The sequence below is a fragment of the Panulirus ornatus genome, chromosome 73, assembly GCF_036320965.1.
Source record: "Panulirus ornatus isolate Po-2019 chromosome 73, ASM3632096v1, whole genome shotgun sequence".
NCBI classification, from domain to species: Eukaryota; Metazoa; Arthropoda; class Malacostraca; order Decapoda; family Palinuridae; genus Panulirus; species Panulirus ornatus.
Genome location: NC_092296.1, coordinates 1,992,608 through 2,008,887, shown reverse-complemented (window position 1 = coordinate 2,008,887; position 16,280 = coordinate 1,992,608). Strand labels below are relative to the sequence as shown.

General features: G+C 46.8%; 1 protein-coding gene across 3 annotated transcripts in view; it reads left to right on the top strand.

Moving 5' to 3' along the window:
• Positions 1 to 16,280, top strand: part of LOC139748380 (uncharacterized) — a 130,841-nt gene that overhangs the window by 78,102 nt on the left and 36,459 nt on the right. The gene's annotated exons all lie outside the window — the stretch shown is intronic.

Genomic DNA, 16,280 nt, shown 5'->3' with positions numbered 1-16,280 from the left:
GTCCATGGTTTAAAAAAAAAAAAAAAAAAAAAAAAGAAAGAAAACCGCGTACCACCCGTAGAGAGAGAGAGAGAGAGAGAGAGAGAGAGAGAGAGAGAGAGAGAGAGGAGGAGGGATGAGGGAAGAACTCATTTGCTACATTGATATAGGTATGTTTGATGTCCATGAAGGCCTGTGACAGTGAGAGGGGGGATCAGATCAAAAGATGACCATCAACCAGAGGGAGAGCGACACAGTATGGGGAGTCTTGGACGGGTTTTTGTGTTTGGGTGGGTGGGTCCAGGCCAGTGGGTTGTGCTTTGCGTAACTATATATATATATGTAGTCTCTTGATGTGGGTGTTGCTTGGTTAGGTGACTGTTGTGTGTGTGTGTTTGTAGATCTTAAATAGTTTCAAATGGTAATAAGGAAGGAATTGATGAATGCGGAGGGGGCGAGGGAAGGAAATGCTTTGACCTGACCTCCCTCCTTGCTATTAGGTCGAGCAGGTAGCGCTGGGAACGCGGCTGTGCCATATGATGACTGTGTAGACGCCCCCAACGCGAGGATGGGTCATTGTAACGTAACGTGTCCACACACACACACACACACACACACACACACACACACACACACACACACGACACCTTGTTTGTCCAGGGGAGGTGAATGCTGTTGACATATATATGCTTATTTGAGTGAAAACGTAGAGGTATGGACGGAATTGGAGTACTTTCATGGTTCGTGAACACTACATCATTATTAATGATAGTAGTAATGATGATGATAATAATTCGATTTCTTCATCTGATGCAATTGATACTTCTTTTTTTCATGCATAATCGCCGTCTTCCGAGTAAGCGTGGTAGCGCCAGAAGACAAAGAAAGGTCGCATCTGCTCCCATTCAGTCTCTAGCTGTCATGTGTAATGCACCGAAACCACAGCTCCCTATCCACATCCAGGCCCCACAGACCTTTCCATGGTTTACCCAGGACGCTTCACATGCCATGGGTCATCATGAATTAACTCAAAATATAAGCAGTAAACGAAATTCATAAATCCCTTTGGTGTCCACCGAGAATTATGAACGTTTATAACCACGCACGTCGGTCACATTCACCCCGGTTGAATGTGTGTGTGTGGCTTCGAAACGGTACTGTGTTGATATATCACACAGACACATACATCATGTACGTAGACGCCTTCCAGACGCTGCCAGAAGGCCATTAAACTAACGGCGGTGTAAGTATGAACTTGTAAGAAAACAGGTTCTGCTCCGAGCCTGACGTAAATGGTCCCCCCCCCACTCCGCCCCCTCCCTCCCCCCACCTCCGAGCCTGACGCAAAAGAAGTGGTGCTTGTGGTTTGTGTTGGTGGTGGCGGCATGCGATATGAAAAAGGCATTGGGGTATCGGGGCTTAAATAATCAGGAGGGTGAGAGGCGTGCGTGGGATAGAATGGAGTGGATCAGTGTTGTGACCTCCAACAACTGGGCCGATTTAAAGTATACGAAGCAGTGGTCAAGGTAAACTATAAAGGCTTGGCTGTGGATGATTGTTACTGGTTTCAGTAGATATGTGACATCTTGATAATGCACGAGGGCAAATGAGGTCATTGTCATTTGTTCCTAACTCTGCCTATGGCAGGAGAAGCAGTTAAGTATATATATATATATATATATATATATATATATATATATATATATATATATATATATATATATATATATAATTTTCTGTACCTAGAATGAGCGCGTCTGCAAATATCATGGGTCTTCCATGAATTAGGCAAAAGTTTTAAATCTGACGCGTAATGAGCCAAACTTTAAAGTTCTTCTGGGGGGAAATATAAATTAAAAGTGTAAACTTTACCAGTCCAAAAGTAATTGGGGTCCAAAAAAAAAGTAATCACATTTTAGAAGTCTCAAAAGATTGAACATTTAGGTATACATGGGGAAGCGCTTGGAGAATACCGAATCTAAAGCGAGACAGAACATTATTAAGTTGAAAATAAGAAATATTAACGTTCTCTGCTTTTGAATGTGCAGGTAATGTTGCAGACGATGTAACATGCGAAGCTGTGTTGAATATAAAGTGTGTTAGGTTATCAGAGTGCCTTTAACAACACACTTGTTAAACTTCTCTTATATATATATATATATATATATATATATATATATATATATATATATATATATATATATATATATATATATTCTTTCATCTGTTTCCTTGCGCTATCTCGCTAACGCGGGAGACAGCGACAGAGTGAAATAAATTCAAAATATATGTGTGTGTGTGTGTGTGTGTGTGTGTGTGTGTGTAACTCCTGGACCACGACTGTACGACCTTCGGGTCTGAGGGCACGACCTTTGACCCGAACTCTCACTCGGTGGTGTTGAAGGCCGCGCCATCACTACCCCCCCCCCCCCCAGTGGTACGGTACTGCTCACAGATCGTAAAGTTTGTGTTCGATGACGTAAGGTGATAGCATTATGTCCCGTATGGTGAGCAGATCTCGTTTCCAGATACGAACATGACGGGACTGTAATATTTTCCCCCCAGGATCGCCATGTTTGATGTCTTCTGCACTCGCGAAATTTATGACAGATCTTCCCCTATTAAACCCAAGTCTTCTTTTCCCCCTATAACGTAATGTCAGAATGTAGTGCCACTTCTCACAAGGTTTCAGCCTCCAGTTCTCGATTCCCTGTGTGTTCAGCGATGGTCATATGTTTTGCATGAAATGTTAATTTCGTGTCATCATGCTTGGAGAGGAACGTGCATGACGCAAGGTTCATGCACGCAGTGTCAGGCAAGGTGAGTTGCGTCGTCTGATGTCCCCTCCCTACAAGGGCCTTCCTCTCCGTCCGCGTCCCCCCCCAGTGCCGTCGTTGGACCTATCCTCTCCTGCGTGGGAAATGCTCGTCCCAAGAAAAATGTATGGGTTCGATGCCCACAAACTTCATGGTAGATGCTCGTCCAAAGAAGAAATGTTTGGGTTCGATGCCCACACATTGCATGGTAGATGCTTGTCCCAAGAAAAATGTTTGGGTTCGATGCCCACAAATTGCATGTTAGATGTTTGTCCCAAGAAAAATGTTTGGGTTCGATGCCCACAAATTGCATGGTAGATGCTTTTCCCAAGAAAAATGTTTGGGTTCTATGCCCAAAAATGGCATGTTAGACGCTTGTACCAAGAAAAATGTTTGGGTTCGATGCCCAAAAATGGCATGTTAGATGCTTGTCCCAAGAAAAATGTTTGGGTTCGATGCCCAAAAATGGCATGTTAGATGCTTGTCCCAAGAAAAATGTTTGGGTTCGATGCCCACAAATTGCATGATAGATGCTTGTCCCCCCCCCCCCCCCCCGACACCTATTGTATTCCCGGATGATGTATGATGACTCTGTTGTAGTTAAGATCTGCATGTTCACAGTTGTCGAGTTGTGGTTGTGGTTTAAGATAGGGTCGTACCATCGTACTCAAGGGTCTAACGAGGCGCGACCTTCATGAGGGAAGAATGCTCGTTAGCGCGGCCCGCGGGACGAGCGTAATGGCTTAACAGGTGTTTACTGTACTCACGATACTGGCGTGTCGGTGGTCGATGTTGTTAGCGATTGGGGAGAGGACGGGGTGTGGGTAGGTGCTGGGTGGAGTGGAGGATCTGTAAGGTGTGGGGGAGATAGAGGGAGCGGGGAGTGTGGGGAGATGTGTGGAGTGTAGGAGAGGTAAACTATGGTAGTGGAGAGAGGTTGGGAGAAGCTGTAGGTTGTGGGAGAAGAGAAGTGGGGAGGAATATAGGGGTGGAGTGGGAGACAGAGGTGGGGAGGACTATGGGAATCTCTTAAGAGATATGTAGGTGGGGAGGAAGCTCTGGGGTGCTTAGGGAGAAACTGGTTAGGAAGGGGGTGTGCAATAGTGTTGGGGGGGGGATGACGTGGGGAGAGAGAAAGAGAGAGAGAGAGGTTAGAGAGCGGTAGGGGAGGGAGGGGATTGGGAGGGGAGAGGAGGGTAGGAGGGGTGAAAATGAAAGGGGTAACGAGAAATGGGGAGACTAGTCTAGCCACTTCACCCCGCTTCAGGCTCCACCAACGTACAAGCAATGACCAGCCGGCTGCCCGCCCCGCAGAGTTGCCAACTCAAAATTTCCGATGGCGCTACATTCACTCCCGCGAAGCGCCCTAAGAGAGAGAGAAAAAAACGCTAAACTTACTAAAATGACAGCGAAAAGAAATATGCTTCCCAAATTATTTCTGCTCTTTGACTCTGTGCGTGTGACAATTTCTTCGTTGTCAGTAAACAAATTAAATAATTCCATTAATCTAGAGTTTATGGGTTGCAGACATTCACTTGCACTCAGTGATGACAGTAACCATAACACCTGTGGACATCGTCTAGCAAACGTTGACGATGCTGTTTCACCAACTCCGCTACACACTTGTATACATCTTCCTCGAAGGTCATTTTTCTATCGCGGAACTTACATTGTGCCATCGTTTCTAAACGCGTACCTCAATTACGGATGTGGGTCTAAGTAATTCTCTACTGAATCTCCTTCCTTTTAATTTATTTATTTATTTATTTTTTTGACTGGGATGAGGACCTTAGAACTTATGTAATCCATAAGTTTAATAAGTTCCTTTTAGCAGTTTGGTTCGATGCCTGTGTACGCAGTTTGGTTCGATGCCTGTGTACCTCAACCTCTTCATATTTCTTCCTTACACGCCGACCTTCCCCGAGAATGTGATGGCATCGCTTTTTCCTTGTCACATGTCGTAGCGGATCTTCTGAGTTTTGTGACGCCACCTCTCACCATTTCTTGCCATTTCAGAGCGAGTCTTGAGTTCAACCCACTGCTGAAGTATGCTGACAGTGGCTTATTCAGTGGACAGCCAAGGTACCGAGTCTCTGGCTTAGGTGTATTAATTTCAGTGGAGCTTGACCCCTGCATTGATCAAGAGATATTCTTGTACCTTGCTTGGCGAATGGCAGTGTGGGAGAAGCAATTATAGGTGTGTCTGATCATAAAATCCAAGTTCCTAGGGAGAGATGCCATGCTGTAGCATGAGACATGGCCACCTGTTAGAGAATGAGACACACACACACACACACACACAACCCGCAGTGTTAACTGTCGTCCTTCATGGCCCATGGCTAATTCTTTCGCCACCGGGAGTCCAACTGAACCTGAACTGAACGGGGGACTTGGTGAGGTGGGAGGCTGCGGAATACATCCGAACTGAACCTGTTCAAAAAAATGAAATGTTCATTTCGTTAGAAATGAATTACGTGCGATATTTGTATTTGTTTTCCTCTTCTACTGTACTAGGTTTTGATTAAACTTTCTGAATTACAGTAACATATTTTGATTTATGTTTTCATTTCCTCATATATTGAAGTAACACCACGTTTGGCGCTAAATACAAGAAAGAGAAGATGCCGAAAAACGCGCCAAGGCGCCAAATTAAGGGGGCTATATCGCCTTAAAAAGCGCTAGATCTAACGACGAAGGTGCTAAGTTGGCAACTCTGCAGCGGCTGGATCCCGCCTCCCCCCTACAACCCTCCCCCACCGACGTGCACACCTTCCCCTCAGCCAATCAGCGAGCTTTGCCTGCGGTGTGCTTGCCATAAGTCGCAAGATACATTGACCGTCCACCACTCCTCGCTCATAAGCTACCACTTTTTTAAATCGCTAAACAAATTATTTTATATGCGGATGGGAGTGTAATAAGTTGAGAGATTGGTTTGGGTTTTGATTTGACGTTCAAAACAGCTTGCGTAAAAAGTTGGGGAGGTTAGTGTCCTAGTTTCATTTTGCACCCGAGCTGCCATGAGAGTTGTCAGTGGCTCGCCAGATATGGTAATTGCATGTATTAAATGTCACCGTTATCGTAGAATATGTGAAGAATTGGAAGGAAAATAAATACTTTATATAAATCAATTAATGTCTAATGAAGATTGGGAGGAATAAGAGTCGACAGCAAGTCAAACGGTCTTTAGAACAAGACAAATGTTGTGTATTACTCTACGTAATACAGGGAATGGCACGATTTGAGCACGACGTTACGACCCTTGTTATGATAGCCTGCCAGAACGACCCTTAGGTACGGTGGCTTGACGACCTCTGACCCAGTTCGGAAAGGATCTGAGTGTCAGCCATGTTCATTATACCCAAGGGTCGTTCGTGCTACCAAGTCGTACCGTGTCAGTGTGTGTGGCTCGTGAGTCGTAGTAGAGTCGTGCTTAGCGGAAAGGTGGTAGTATATATATATATATATATATATATATATATATATATATATATATATATATATATATATATATATACCATTGTGTCAGTCACTTCCCGTCGCCTCTGTGATGACCGACATTTGCCGCCGTATTCGCTGGGGTTCCGCGCCCCGTCGTCCGCTACGCTACGTTAGCTGTTTTGCTTTGTATGTCCGTGTGTCGCCCTGGCGCCCACCGCCTACTGGAAACTCGAAAAAAAAAGGAATTAAGTAAGAAATAGTAGAGCATGAAAGAAAGCGATCTTGAGCGCGCCCACACACCTATATATATTTATATTGCTATGAGTCCACGGGGAAAATGAAACACGAAAAGTTCCCAAGTGCACTTTCGTGTAATAATCACAGCATCAGGGGAGACACAAGAGAGAAATATAACAGTCAGTTGATATATATCGAAGAGACGAAGCTAGGACGCCATTTGGTAAACATGTGATTATATATATATATATATATATATATATATATATATATATATATATATATATATATATATATATATATATATATTGTCTCGGTGTGGTAACTCACATCTTACGTACGTCTAGGGTGGGTGAAATTCAGGCTGCCTATTGTAACCCTAACCTGGCGGGGTTACCGCAGCCACTACCCCCTTCCTCACTCTTTAGAGCTACCCCTCAACCCCACCCTCCTCCATCATACTTTACCCCCCTACTTTCCTGTCCCCCGCCGTCCCCCCACTCCCCTCTCCCCCCATTGTTTCTGGTGGCGGCCCGCCATGAATATACATAGAGATACAGAGTTAGATTGTATGTGTATGTGTGTGTGTGTGTGTGTGTGTGTGTGTGAGTGAGCTATGGGGGTGCGTGACTGTGAGTGAGGAAGGGTGTGTGGTGGTACAGGTGCGTGGACGGTCGGGAAGGGTAGGGTAGGGGGGAGTGTGTTAGGACGAAGACTCAATGAGTGGTCGTGGGTTGAACGACCCCTGAGCACGGCGACGGCACGACTCCTGAGCACGACGGTACGAGTCGAGCACGTCAGTACGACCCTTGAGCACGACGGTACGACCCTTGAGCACGACTTTACGACCCTTGAGCACGACGGTACGACCCTTGAACACGACGGTACGACCCTTGGGGTATGATAACCTGACCCTGAAGGTTCAGGTCAGAGGTCAGGCCCAGGGGTCGTACCGTCTCGCTCAGATTTTTCGAATCAATTCCTCGGCTGCTAATGTTTCAGGATTTTGATGTAGGCGTTGCTGATAACTTAAATAAGTAGGCATTGCTGTTACTGAAATAAGTATAAGTCAGTTGAATAATGTGATTTTAGTTGTACCGAAGCCAACCAATATGGTGCGGGAGCTGTGGTGTTCAGCGGGAAGCAGGAACAATGTTAAGTGACAGTTGGTGTCTGCTGCGGGGGTTAGAAACGTGCCCCCGCTAACGAAGCTGAAGTTGCGTACTCCATTCGTAGTTAAATCCGTTGCTTTTAATTTTTTTTTTTTTTGCGGTTGACACTCTCTCTCTCTCTCTCTCTCTCTCTCTCTCTCTCTCTCTCTCTCTCTCTCTCTCTCTCTCTCTCTATCTATCTATCTATCTATCTATCTCTCTCTCTATCTATCTATCTATCTATCTAGATATCGTAGCTCTGCTGATGATAAGACCCCCAGTCAAGGCGTGCTTCCACGCCCTCTTCATCGTAGCAGCAGCAGCAGCACCTGTGGTGTGACCCCCTCCCCCCAACACAACCCCAGTGACCCCCCCAACACAACCCCAGTCTCCCCCCACACCAACCCCCCAACACAACCCCCCCAAAAAACCCCCCCTTGTGGTGTGCGGTTCTGAGGTCCGGCTGTTGGACACCAGTGTCCACCACATTTCTACATTCCTTCGCTCCTTCTCCCTTGATGTAGGAAGGTAAAGGAATTGTATACAAGGAATTTGAATACGTGAAGCAAGGACATTGTCCACGGCGTCTACAGTTGGCTGCATGTAGTTGAGGGTGAAAGATAACGTCCTGGAGCGTTGTTAACTGACGCGTTATTCTGTTGTTATTTATAAATGGCGCGTGAGGGTTAGTTAGTCCTGGACCCCTGCTATAGTGGAATTTTGCCCCCGTGGGGTAACCCGATATCTGTTGGGGGGGTAGCCTTCGGTCCGTGTGGGAAGCTGGGAGGTGGGTTGCCACGTCGTCGCAACAAGGGGGGGGGGTGAGGGGAGGGGGAGAGTGCTGTGTTGCAAGCTCAAGACAAGATGGGGAGAGGAGGAGGAGGAGGGTGGATGGTTGGGGAGGGTGGGTAGTAAGGCGTTGCAATGGTCAGTTTTAGCCGTGATGTGTGTGTGGCCAGTTCTCGACACCGACTGCGTTCGTGGGTTTCGGGACTTGTCCCAAGTGGATATTATGATCTGGTGATGGGGTGTTGTGTTCTAAGCTCATGGCACGAAAGGTCCTCCATGTCTTAGGCTGGTAGCATGAGAAGGGGGTCAGGGGGGGGGGAGGGGAAGGAGGCGTGGCTTGGCTAGCTTCCGTATTGCAATCTCACAACGGAAGTCTTGAGCGCTACCATCGCCCGCGGGGCATGAGAGACCATTTGCCCCCCGCCGTAACGGAAGACCATTCGAATTGTTAAGTCTCGCGTCTTACGTCCGTTGCTTGAAGACCAGCCGACAACGTCCACATCGTACGACTCCGTGAGGTGAATCGTGCGCCCGGCAGCGCGCCCGCGCTCGCGCCGGCCGACAGATAGACAGACGGACGGACGGACAGACAGACAGGCGCGTCGTCGTCCACAGCTGTGATGTTATTATTATTATTGCGAAATTTACGACCCCCAGACGTTGTCATTTCTGCCGACGCGGTGTTCGAGCTCCGCCCCCCCCCCCGGCGGACGAGGTGTGGCCTACCCCCACGTGAATGACGTTTGTGGTTTACCCCGGCGTGTTTACGGAATGAGTTGCACTCTGTCGAGTGTTTTGTTCTTCCCCAGAACCATGTTAACACACACACAAACACACACACACACACACACACACACACACACACACACACACACACACACACATCAGTGCTCCCCCCCTCCCTCCCCCCCCTCCCTTCCCCACATGTAATTCGTTGTAATCCATTCTTTTCAAACACATCCCAAACGTGAATTGGTTTTTATCCCGCGTATCCCTATTTGCCCTGACGTTGTAGATCCGTCTGCACGGCCCAGCTTGCGTTTGGTGTGTGTGTGTGGGGGGAGGCGTTACGTCAGCACGCCCCTTAACATTATTGGATTTGAGCGCCTCTCGCGTCCATATCGGGGGATTAAGGTCGATCAAATATTCTATAAGATTTTTTTTTTCATGTCTTTGAGACTCACGCCAGCATTAACTTTTGAATATATACGATATTCATTAATCTCATTTCTCCCGAAGGGCCGTAAAGTCGTGCTCAAGGGTACCGTCGTGCTCGAGGGTCGTGTACCGTCGTGCTCGAGGGTCGTGTACCGTCGTGCTCGAGGGTCGTGCACCGTCGTGCTCAAGAGTCGTACCGTCGTTCTCGAGGGTCGTGCACCGTCGTGCTCAAGGGTCGTGCACCGTCCTACCCAGAGTGTTCACGTGCTAGCGCTGTTCTCACACCTGCCTAGGGAGGGAGTAGGTGAGGAGCACTTATTCACCTATCCCTCACCACAGCCTCACCTGTCGTTAGGCCTAGGTGGTCGAGAGCCTCACAACGCACCTTGTTAACTCACCTGGTGATGGCAGGTGGCTCCATAGGTCGCGTTAGGCCAATGATAAATGAGCCAAAGGGGGTTAAATTTAGGTCCTCCAACGCCTACCACAAATAGGCTTACGTCTCTTTTGGGTCTTCCTCCCGCTTATCTGTCCGTCCCGTGCCTCTTGCTCGTAACAACAGTTGGCTGGAACGAGGGGATCCTTTTTAAAGAAAAAAAAGGATTTGCTGTGGGTCATCGAGTCTCTCTCTCTCTCTCTCTCTCTCTCTCTCTCTCTCTCTCTCTCTCTCTCTCTCTCTCTCTCTCTCTCTCTCTAACACACACACACACACACCAGTTTTCAAAACTTTGTGAGTTGTGTTATATTCTTTCTCAGGGTAATGGGTGAGAATTGGGATGGTTTATGATAACACGTAGTTTTCATTTTTGTTACAGTTGGTGTGTTGTATTTGCTGCTAGTTGATCATGTTTAAGACAAGAGTTGATCCTTAGTTTCCTGTATGCCTGTTTTATGGCAGTAGGTAAACCTCAAGAGTTAATTGGCCTTGTTTCGTGCAGGATGTAAACCGTTCGTGTCACCTGGCCTGGTTTAAAAGACGTCTTAAACCTGAGGTAATTAACCTGGTTTAAGGAAACAGGTGGAAACTCTCAGTGTTGATTAGCTGTGTTTTGTTACAGTTTAAGGTAACTGATGATGGTCTGGTCTGAAGCAAGAAACCCCGTTTGCAACATCTAGCGGCCGCTGTTTTCTTGCGCTACCTCGCTAACGCGGGAGACAGCGACAAAGTATAATATATATATATATATATATATATATATATATATATATATATATATATATATATATATATATATATATATATTCCCAAAAGAAGGAACAGAGAAGGGGGCCAGGTGAGGATATTTCCTCAAAGGCCCAGTCCTCTGTTCTTAACGCTACCTCGCTGATGCGGGAAATGGCGAATAGTATGTAAGAAAGATATATATATTTATATATATATTCCTATGAGTCCACGGGGAAATGAGACACGATAAGTTCCCTAGTGCACTTTCGTGTAATAATCACATCATCAGGGGAGATACAAGAAATATAAGTCTGTTGATATACAACGAAGAGACGTTGCTAGGACGCCATCCATGTGTGTGTGTGTGTGTGTGTGTGTGTGTGTGTGTGTGGGGAGGCTGTGTTGGATGATGTCCTCATCACTGGGGGAGATGGACGCGGTTCTTGAAGAGCCACAATAGGACTGATGCTCGCCTTTTGTACACACCCAAAATGTCGGAAGGGAAATGAAAGAAACATGTTGAAAATAACCGCACCCAAAATTTTCACGATTCATGAATAAATACATCATCATTTATCGTTGTGAATATATTGTTTTTTGGCCACGCCTGAGCAAATATATATATACTTTTTTTTTCGCTTCGGGATTCATATTGCAGGCAGTAAAGTTAAAGGACATACGTTATTTCTGTGGTAGGAATGTTTTCTTGAATAATGATAACACTTATCCAGTCTCCTTTATTTGGGTGGTGGGTTCGCTCTGGTCCAAGCGTTTGTGTATAACTATTTGAACTTCAGTTTGATGCGATTTAGTTTCTGAAATAGTGATCTCCCCCCCCCCCCACCCTACCCACCCTCTTTTTTAAGGGGGTGGGGATGGTGTGTGTGTGTGTGTGTGTGTGTGTGTGTGTCATTGAATTTATGGAGACCCAGAAGATATTGGTGTGTGGGAGAGACACGCGATTCTGGAGCACGGCAACACGACCTTTGGGTAGGGTGGTCTGGCCTTTGTCTCGAGACATTTAAGTGTCACATCAAAAGCCACACCCCTATCATACCCTGGGGTCGTACCCTCGCTCTGGCCACACCCCTATCATACCCTGGGGTCGTACACTCGCTCTGGCCACACCCCTATCGTACCCTGGGGTCGTACACTCGCTCTGGCCACACCCCTATCATACCCTGGGGTCGTACCCTTGCTCTGGCCACACCCCTATCATACCCTGGGACATACCCTCGCCCTGGCCACACCCCTATCATACCCTGGGGTCGTACCCTCGCCCTGGCCACACCCCTATCATACCCAAGAGTCGTACCGTCGCGCTGCAGGGTCTTAAATGTCGTTCTCCAGGGGTCGTATCGTCGCGCGCAAGGATCGTCCCGTTGTGCCCACGCGGTCGTCGCGTCGTGCCCTGGGGTCGTACAGCAGCTTGTCAGTAGTCGTGCCTTTCGTGCTGGTGGAAGGTCGTCGCGTCGTGTACCCTGGGGGGGGGGTCGCACCGACGCATCCTCCAGAAGTCGTCATGAGCCAGATTGTTGAGTACAACCAGCACTTTAAGTCGTGCACACAGTCGTGGAGGTCGTGCACACAGTCGTGGATGTCATGCACACAGTCGTGGATGTCATGCACACGGTCGTGGGACCTCCCTCATGCTTCCGTAACTCACCCCGTAACTCAGAGGTAACTCCCGCGGCGCGTCCGTGCAACGTGCAGGTGGATTAAGTGGGCGCCACGGGCGTGCGAGTGGCGCGTCTGATCTTGCGAGTGGCGAGCACGAAAGAGGGGGACCGAGGATCATGGAGGGGCGGCCTGCCGCACCTGGGAACGAGTGATCCTCGTCCGTTGACGAGTTGATTAAAAAAAAAAACCACAACTCGTTCGGACGAGAACGAAGTGTTGGTACGGGTCGTGAAGGCGGTGTGAGCGACGAAGCAGAGTTGATAGAAGTTGTGAAAGAAAAGGTGGGCTGGAGGAGGAGACCTTCTAAGATTGCGACAACAGTTTGGACTGAAAGGTAAAAAAGAGTCGATTACATACATACAGGAACGTGGCGTACATATACGTGTACACCCGTGCCTCGATTTCAGGCTTTGGGTTGGTGCTGTATCGCCCCCCAGCTGGATCCTCCAGCTGGAGTCTCCAGCTGGTATCTTCCCTCCCGAGGTTGTTAACAAGGCAGGCCAGAGGCCCGAGTCCAGCCAGACGTGGGTGTCTGGTGACGGTAAAGGAAGAGGTTGTTGTCTCCACTGAGCCTCGTCTTTGTGCAGGATTTAGCCATTTCGGTGAGGAGGAGGAGAAAGAGGAGGAATTCTTCGAGTTCGTGTAGTGTCTTGATTATATATATATATATATATATATATATATATATATATATATATATATATATATATATATATATATATATATATATATATATATATTGAGACGTTTTTATCCCTGGGTTTTGAAGTCGTGTGTAATGACAAAGACTTGCTCACGACGACTTTCCTTGAGCACGACCTTACGACCCTTGAGCACGACGGTGCGACCCTTGAGCACGACCTTACGACCCTTGAGCACGACGGTGCGACCCTTGAGCACGACGGTACGACCCTTGAGCACGACCTTACGACCCTTGAGCACGACGTTACGACCCTTGAGCACGACGGTACGACCCTTGAGCACGACGGTACGACCCTTGAGCACGACGGTACGACCCTTGAGTACGACGGTACGACCCTTGAGCACGACGGTACGACCCTTGAGCACGACGGTAAGACCCTTGAGCACGACGGTACGACCCTTGAGCACGACGGTACGACCCTTGAGCACGACGGTACGACCCTTGAGCACGACGGTACGACCCTTGAGCACGACGGTAAGACCCTTGAGCACGACGGTACGACCCTTGAGCACGACGGTACGACCCTTGAGCACGACGTTACGACCCTTGAGCACGACGGTACGACCCTTGAGCACGACGGTACGACCCTTGAGCACGACGGCCGCACTGGTCTAAGGTCTCAAGCCAACATACCCAAGGGTCGTCCGAAGTCGTGCCCAAGATTCGTACCACAATCCACCTCCAGTGTCGACTACATAACCCTGATGTACATGACATAACGAGAGAGAAGGAAAACGCGAATGACGTGGTCTTCGGTATGCCTGGCCTCAGTCGCCTTACGGTGGGTCTGACGAAGACCCCTGTGGTCGTCTGGTCTTCCGCCCTGTTGCCAATTGATGTCCAAAACGTGTGGACAGAAACCACACTGTGACAGTCCTGCTCCAGGCGGCCAGACGAGCGGGCTAGATTCGGGTTGTGCTGGAGGGGGAGATTGCAGACGACCCCCAGAAGCAATGATTGTGTATCTAGTCCACAAAAATATAATAAAAAGAAGTCTGATTTTATTTTCTCCCCCTCACCAAAGGGGCGAGATCATTGTGCACGCCTGCCCATGCTGGCTGGCGCAAAAGAGAACGCATAATTAATGATTGAATTTTGTTGTAAGATAATTAGTGAGGGATTTGCATGGTCTAGACCAAAGGGAGTGAATGAGGTAACAGTTCACATGATGGGTGAACTACCCACAACAAGTTAAGTGAGGACATTGCTCAATTATCTCGGAGTCAAACATAGTTGAAGGTTTGACACATTATTGGAATTCTTTGACTGCAGTAGACAGACAGAGAGACAGAAGAAGAAGAAGAAGAAGAAGAAGAAGAAGAAGAAGAAGAAATGGTGTACTTACATCTTGACTGATACAGGTCTTTGGATGAGATCCTGGATGGTCTTTGCTAGGTTGATGTAGGTCTTTGGAGGAGGAGGAGGTCTTGGATGGTCTTTATCCATTTGGGATACGTGTGTGTGTGTGTGTGTGTGTGTGTGTGTGTGTGTGTGTGTGTGTGTGTGGCTGTAGGTTTGGATTTCCGGTGAGAGCGAGCGATGACCCCCAGGTGGCTCCCACTCCGGTCATGGAAGATCTTGATCAGGTCTTTCCATGTAAGACTGTCTGTTGCTCAAGCCTTGTGGGTCTCGGGCGCTCTCCTCAGAGCCGGCAGAGATGGGAGGAGGGTAGGAGGGGAGGCGCTCTCAGAGCCGGCAAATGGGAGGAGGGAGTGGGAGGCGGCGCTGTCAGAGCCGTACACACACACCTCAGACATCCATCACTGGGGTACTCGCCTGCCGATTGTCGTCCGTTCCAGAAATGATCCCGAAAATTCAAAGCACTTGCTCTCCTCCTGTGTGTGTGTGTGTGTGTGTGTGTGTGCATGACCTTGTGGTGGTCATGAACGGTGTATTGGGCACAACCAGTTCTACAGGCGATTGTCTGTCGATTCAATGGAAATTATGGAGGTTTGTCTCCAGCACAATGGAGACATCAAGTGAACGTGGAGGCTAGGATTTTATATATATATATATATATTTTGAAGCATATATATATATATATATATATATATATATATATATATATATATATATTATCCCTGGGGATAGGGGATTAAGAATACTTCCCACGTATTCCCTGCGTGTCGTAGAAGGCGACTAAAAGGGGAGGGAGCGGGGGGCTGGAAATCCTCCCCTCTCGTTTTTTTTTTTTTTTTTTTTTTTTTTTTTCCAAAAGAAGGAACAGAGAATTGGGCCAGGTGAGGGTATTCCCTCAAAGGCCCAGTCCTCTGTTCTTAATGCTACCTCGCTAACGCGGGAAATGGCGAATAGTATAAAAGAAAAAGAAAGATATATATATATATATATATATATTTTTTTTTTTTTTTTTTTTTTTTTTTTCCAAAAGAAGGAACAGAGGGGGCCAGGTGAGGATATTCCGAAAAAGGCCCAGTCCTCTGTTCTTAACGCTACCTCGCTAATGCGGGAAATGGCGAATAGTTTGAAAAAAAAAAAAAATATATATATATATATATATATATATATATATATATATATATATATATGTGTGTGTGTGTGTGTGTGTGTGTGTATTCCTATGAGTCCACGGGGAAAATGAAACACGAAAAGTTCCCAAGTGCACTTTCGTGTAATAATCACATCATCAGGGGAGACACAAGAGAGAAATATAACAGTCAGTTGATATACATATATATATATATATATATATATATATATATATATATATATATATATATATATATATATATATATGTATATATATATATATATGTATATATATATATATATATATATATATATATATATATATATATATATATATATATATATATATATTACACCTTTGATAAAGGTAATTGAAGGCCAAGTGTTGGTCACAGTGGCTGAGGGACATTTGGAGCCAAATAAAGTAACTGGATTCGTAAGTTGTGAAGAATTTCATGTTTGCCTCCTTGATGGCAATTAGCTCATCTGATTAGCCACAGGAACCTGGTCCTTGAGGGTAATTATCATATTTATTTTTTCCCCCCGACTTCTCGTTGGCTGCTGATGATAAAGAAGTCGCCTCCGTGTTTTTGTGGTTCGGATTAACATCCTGGTCCTCGGTGGCCTTCGGAGAATTATAGCGTTTTGAGAATTTTCGAGATTTTTTTTCTTTTTCT